The sequence below is a fragment of the Lycium barbarum genome, chromosome 7, assembly GCF_019175385.1.
Source record: "Lycium barbarum isolate Lr01 chromosome 7, ASM1917538v2, whole genome shotgun sequence".
Classification (NCBI taxonomy): Eukaryota; Viridiplantae; Streptophyta; class Magnoliopsida; order Solanales; family Solanaceae; genus Lycium; species Lycium barbarum.
This window is the reverse complement of record NC_083343.1, coordinates 107,586,073-107,593,028: the sequence shown is the minus strand read 5'-3', so window position 1 is coordinate 107,593,028 and position 6,956 is coordinate 107,586,073. Positions and strand designations below refer to the sequence as shown.

General features: G+C 35.4%; 2 non-coding genes across 2 annotated transcripts; one reads left to right on the top strand and one right to left on the bottom strand.

Moving 5' to 3' along the window:
• The first annotated feature begins 6,105 nt into the window (after nucleotides 1-6,105).
• Nucleotides 6,106-6,179, top strand: TRNAM-CAU (transfer RNA methionine (anticodon CAU)). The gene has a single exon. It is a non-coding gene; the product is annotated as a tRNA-Met (tRNA).
• Nucleotides 6,180-6,406: 227 nt separating this feature from the next.
• TRNAG-GCC (transfer RNA glycine (anticodon GCC)) lies at nucleotides 6,407-6,477 on the bottom strand. The gene has a single exon. It is a non-coding gene; the product is annotated as a tRNA-Gly (tRNA).
• Between the last annotated feature and the right edge of the window lie 479 nt (nucleotides 6,478-6,956).

Below are 6,956 nucleotides of genomic sequence, written 5' to 3'. Positions count from 1 at the left end.
TGAAGTCACTAGCTTCTTGCTATCGAGCGTGCCTTAGCCTTAGTTTACAAGGAAGCTTTGTCGTACTTAGAAAAGGATGGTTCTAAAGTAGGTGTCAAGCTGAGAAAAGGCAGAGAATTTTGGAATTCAAGAAAAGAAAGGCATTGCCCAATACATTTACTCTATACAATAGGAATTCCAAGCCGTAAAAGGCAATGTGAATTCCTACAACTCCTAATGAACGCACACCTTTGGCCAATTTGATTCGCTGGAGAGATAAACCAGTGGCCCTTTCCATTGTACAAGCAATATTGGTTGGATTAGCTCACTTTTCTATAGGTTATATATTCACTTATGCGGCTTTCTTGATTGCCTCTACGTCGGGAAAATTTGGTTAATGTTATACCCCATTTTAACCGGGTTAAATTAGAGTACAACATATTAGTGATTCCTGTTTATTTTTGTTTTAAGGAGTCACCACCTAATTAATTTAACGGTGAATTAGGACACCTCGATGTTAACTAAGGTAAAGTTAAAACTAAACCTCCGTTAACAGTCTGCTTAACCACTGTGATTTCAGGTAAGGGCTCTATATTATCCTAAAGGGAAGGGGTTAGGCATCCTTTAGAATCCGCTAACTACGGTTATCCGACCAAACTTAGGTTAATTAATTTAGATTAAATATAATGCTTAAATTTTAAGAAAATGGGTTGCAAATGTTATTAAGGTTTTAAAAGGAAAACATAGTAATGTTATTTAGACTAACTTGAAGAAACACATGGTAGTCCACTCAAAAATAAAACTTATAAATGTTGTTAAGCTTTAAATGATAATTTTATTTTAAAAATGAGACTTGCAAAATATAGTGATTTGTATATAGATAGAAGCTTTTTAAGAGAAATCTAGACTTATCTTTTTAATAAAATGCAAAAGGTAACGAGTTTTCTTCCTCTTTTTATTATTTCTCATTAATTATGCTTAGCTAAAATATGCATGATTGATTCAAACTTGAAGAGTTATTTATAAAATATACTTGAGTTTATACTTGCATATTAGTGACGTTTTGAAATGTTTAGGATAAAAAGATATGATTCCCTTTTACTTAAAATGCATAGTCATGCCATTTTGCAAATCAATTATTCCAAATAATAAATACTATGAATAATTTTAACATAAAATAAAATGAAACTTATGGTATTAATTGAGTTTCTCTCTTAAATTTAATACCTATTATACTAAAGCTAACCCACTAAATTTGCTAAAGTTCACCTAAATAAAACAAAAAATAAAAGTTAGTCACATAATACAAGTTAAATGCAACATAATAAAACAAATGTGTAAAAAGAAAAAGAAAGGTAACGAGATGGGCTTAGCCCATTTTGGGGCTGCTGTGAACAGTGGCACAACCCATTTTGGACTGCTGAGAACTGTTCATTCTATTAGGCCTTGGCCCAGAATTCCCGTTCCTTTTTGTTTTGATGCGGATAAAGGCTGACAAGGCTGACTCGAGAGAATTATGCTGGGCTTTAGCCCATCGTTGAATGCGGAAGAAGACGAGTCCCTCGGACTCGTATGCGATGGTCATGCACAAAAACGAAAGAAAAGGATTAGCATACACTCAACGAATAAGGTAAAACATGTAAAATATACACCCAAAATAGATCAGTAGATGATACATAATGTGTATTTTAAGTATACTTCATGTATACACAGTTATATGACTTCATTGCTTCAACAACATTAGAGTGTTTATAACATAATAATGTACGCAATTTGCCCAACTGTGCAGTGGGCATCGCAAGAAACAACTGCACAATACACCAAGGCAAATAGCATCTACACAGCGATAACAGTTAACTTCACAAAACTACCTAACACAACATATGCTAAGGTATAGAAATCTGCCCAGCAGTGGCAATGAACTTCGCAAGCAGATCATAAAAAAATGCTTAAGACATAAAATCAGTATAGCCAGGACAGTGGCAAGGGTCTGCAGATTATGGGTAATTTCTGAATCATGCAGTACCACACGCGAGCATACAAACAACGAAAAACGAGGCGGGATGTTAAATTCCTTGGATAACCAGTCACATAAAGTTAAGCAAAAATGAAACTAAATTGTATTCATGTGTGATAGAATCAGCAAGCTCAATGTTTCCAACAACCTCAATTATATATGATAAGGCATTCAAATAAAGCCACAATTTCCTAACTTGAAACAGGGCAAACATTTAGCACAGAAGACTCCGATGTTTTAGCCTCAAATAAACTGCCGAAGAGTCAAAACAAGTATAAAGTAGTTCAAACAACACGTAGGAGCAAACCACACCTTCAACTACCATTGATGTATCATAAACCATGAAGACATCAAATAAGTGCACAGATGTTAATTAATCGTTTGAATTTGAGGCAGTTTTATGCTTAACTCCAGATTGACATAAAATAAGGGATATAGAATGTTTTGTTAAGAGACTAAGGCATATTATCTTAATATGAAACAACTCAATGCAATTTATATATCAAATTGGATGAACATAAGCTTGAATAATCATACTAGAGTCTTAAATGCCAACTCAAATTCATTTTTTACGTGTAAGAACTTCATGCGACTGATTTGAAACCTTGTCAGCCCCTTTAAGCATGCCTCTGCTCAAATGCCTAAATCATTTAGCATACAAATGACGAATTATACCACACAACCTCATTCATGATTTCTTTAGGTCAACGGAACAAAGTGTGTAAAGGCCTTATTTTCATGAACCGAATAGAAAATTTAATGTCTCAACCCCAACTCTAATACATGACATTGAAACTAAACCCAGAACTGACTTGATTATCACATTTCTCATGGGACAGAACTGAAACCAAAGACGAAAGGGAAGGAAATCTGAACTGCGCACCAGGGAATAAGGGGAAACACACTCATATAAACATTGCCTATTCCCTATACAATTAAATCAGGCAGCATGATCTTATGTTTAAATATTCCGGAAGACATATCTCTAACTACATGAAAGTTCCAAATAACAAATTAACAGAGAATCCATATCCGCGATACAGCATTCGATTACAGGGAAATATTCAAAACAGTTCAAGCCAAATGACTGCTAAATAAGTCCAGCTATTCAACCATTAATGAAGATTCTGTAAGAACTTAGGAAGACTCATTTACAGATCTGTAAACAGGTGAACATTTAAACTAAGTAATTTAGCCTTAATGAAAGTCTCGACACAAGTAGGAAAGACAAAGTAGACATAAATCCCCTATGATGAAGTAACCACATACTCAAAACTCATTTTAGTTCCTCTAATCCAGCACTTACTAATTCAGGCTATGATACAAGCTTCTCATTTAAACCAGATTTAAAGAAAAAGAAAGAAAACAGTGCTCTCCTAGGATCCTACAGAGTACTTAAAGCAACATATAAGTTAACAGAATAAGGAAGCATAAGCAAAGGTAGGGGAAACTGGCAGCAGACAGATTGTATATTTAATGACCATAGGAAGTTTGTTTCATCAATTTATATCACCAATATACATAGTTATAGATGTAGATTATCTAGCTTCCAGGATGCTTAAGAATTGTTGAAGCCTAAGACAAACACATAACCACCTTGACACAGCTCAGTCAATTCCTAGTTCAGGCCAACAAAGTGACTCTGGAAACATACAGGTTGTACACAAACACAGACCTACACCAATGATAATCTACTCATTTTTTACTTTGAACTATCATGGAACTATCTCCATTTTCCTTTAGCAAAATCAAATCCAATCTATGTGAATTATCAATCATGTGCCTACCTAACATTAACCCTTAAATATGCAGCAACAGTCACTAGTAGTGGATTAAAACACACATGAAGTCTAACAGGGGAGATATTACTACTAACATCATATTCTCAACATAGCCGGGGATTGAATCATTAAACAAAATGACAGAGAAATGCAGCTAACCGAGACTTTAAACTAATTGATATATGAAACATGAGCTAAAACGGGCATAGTGCTGATTAAACTAATCATTTAGCATGCTTAAATCCCAAGAAACCTAAACTGATATTAGCATGTAAGTAGGAATTAAAATGCTCTTTAACACGACTAAAGTTAGCAATTAGGACAATATAACCAAACAAGACTAACACTTAACGTATATCTGCCCGATTTGCACTAACACTTGTCATAACCAATTAACTTAGTACGGATAAACAAAAGCAATTAAAATGCTAAAAATACACTAAAGAAGGAAGTATGCTGACCTTCTTCGGGTGCAGCGAAGTGAGTGCAGGGTCTCCGATATGCCTTGAACACTACGAATCTTGCATGCACTAAGAATTGAAATAGTAACAGAGTTCAAAAGAGCATAAAAAGATTTTGCATTTCGAAATGAATATCAAGAAGTATTCAGGTATTTCTTAGGGGAATTTTAAGGGTTTTTCTCAAAAACATGTTTGAAAAGATTTCGGGTTTTTCGATCTGATTTCAGTGTCTTTCGATGATCTTCTTTTTTTTGCAAGGGAATTCTTTTTGGGTTCCAAAACCTCCCTTTTTCAGACGATTCAACCCCATTTTTATAGGGTTTTGGGTCGAAGGAAATGATGAAGGGAACAGAGGGAGAAGGGGAGCGTGGACAGAGGGAAGTGGAGGCGACAGTGAGCGTGGGGAACAGGAAGGAGTGAGGGTGGCAGTGGCAACATGGGGGACAGGGGAAGGTGGAAGTGGCAGTGGCGTGGGGGGACAGGAGAAGGTGGAGGCGGCAGTGGCGTGGAAGAGAGAAGGGAGAGAAAAGAGGAAGGGAGAGGAGAGAGAGAAGAAAGGGTAAAAGTGGCGGGTGGAAGAGGAAAAGGAAAAGAAAAGAAAAGGGGGGGGGGGGTTTAGGTTTAGGAAGAGAATGGGCCGTCCGGGTCGGGTCGGGTATTGGATGTGGTGGGCTAAAATATAAGGGTTGGGGTATTTAAAATGTGGGCTAATCGATTTGGGCTACTGAATTAAAAGAATGGGCTGATTGAATTAAAATGTGGTCAGGTAAATTAAAAATGTGGGTTGATTTATGAATTGGTCCGAAAATAGTATGGGTTGATTGGGCTACTACATTTAAATAAAAGACCTATTTAAATAACTTGTGTTAAAATATTACTTTATATAAAATATGCAATTATTAGTGCTCAGATAAAAAAATGGCGTTATAATAGCCGTGCAATAATATTTCGAAAATCCACAGTAAATAAACACTATTATTTAATTATGCAAAGATAAATGCGATGCGTGTGCGTAAGCTGGTAAAATGCCGAAATGATAAAAATTGTGAATAATAATAATAATAATAATAATAATAATAATAATAATAATAATAATAATAATAATAATAATAATAATAATAATAATAATAATGGCTAGTAACTGTAATGGAATAATGAAACGCCGGTATTGATAAGAGGCTAATAATTATAGTAAAATATAAATATATATTTTTTAATTTTCCAAAAAAATATTAGAAGCGTAAATAGGTATTTCGGAGGAGAGGCGGGACAAAATTGGGTGTCAACAGTTAATATTTTTAATGTGTGTATCCTCGATAATCTCATTTCTTTCGACGGAGAGGGGGTCCACCTTCTTCTATTTCTACATCTAGGATTCGACTTGTATCATGGATACTAATAGGAATTCAACCATTATGGCAAGGAAAAGTTTGATTCAGAGGGAGAAGAAGAGGCAAAAATTGGAACAGAAATATCATTCGATTCGTCGATCCTCAAAAAAAGAAATAAGCAAGGTTCCGTCGTTGAGTGACAAATGGGAAATTTATGGAAAGTTACAATCCCTACCACGGAATAGTGCACCTACACGCCTTCATCGACGTTGTTTTTTGACCGGAAGGCCGAGAGCTAACTATCGAGACTTTGGACTATCCGGGCACATACTTCGTGAAATGGTTCATGCATGTTTGTTGCCAGGAGCAACAAGATCAAGTTGGTAAGGATTAACGCTTCATTTCTATTTCTATGGTTGATGATCATAGAAGCCCCTTTACCATTCTGTATAAATGGGCTATTCTATTTGTACAGATAGGGTGGAGGGGCGCATTTAATCCTTGTTTATCTATTAGTTTTCAGTTCTTATCTTCGGCGCGGGGTAGAGCAGTTTGGTAGCTCGCAAGGCTCATAACCTTGAGGTCACGGGTTCAAATCCTGTCTCCGCAACATCTTGTTTTGCCAAACTATTTTAGGGTTGACTCTGTTAACTAGTAATTAATTTAGTAATTAATTCCCGCCTTTCGCTTTTTGGGGGTGGAAGGAAAAAGAAAACGTAGGGGAGGGATAGAATCACTACACTATCACGGCCAACTATACCAAATTCTTAATTTAATGCTATTTATGAAATGAAATAATAAATAAATAGTAAAAAAATTACTTTATCTTGGATCTTGGGCGGATAGCGGGAATCGAACCCGCATCTTCTCCTTGGCAAAGAGAAATTTTACCATTCGACCATATCCGCATTTTTTTGTTCTTGATACACAATATATATACCCACATATATGATATATAACCGGATCTTATTTGTGCAGTGCCGGGACACATATTCTCTTCGGAACGATTCCAATTATTTTTTGAATTGTATTCTTTTTATTCAAGAAGTTTGACCCCCCTCTAATTTTTTTGTTTTCTTTATTTGATTTGCATTTTCTTTGGGGGACTTAGATTCAAATTTAATGTGTCTCACAACCGAGAAAAATTAGGGGGGTCATTTTGGTTTTGGGTCTGCGACGAATAGGTTCAAGAGATGAGAGAATTAAGGATACCCACCAGAAAGACTTTTTTTGTTCTTGGAGATAATTGCATTTTGATTGAGTTATTGATATAAGGAAAAGGAAAGTAAGTAAGGTAAACAAAAAATCCTTCTTTTTCTTTGAACCCACCCAATCAAAAATCCTCCTTTTCTCAAAGGAGAATCGAAAAAATCATATTTTCATACAA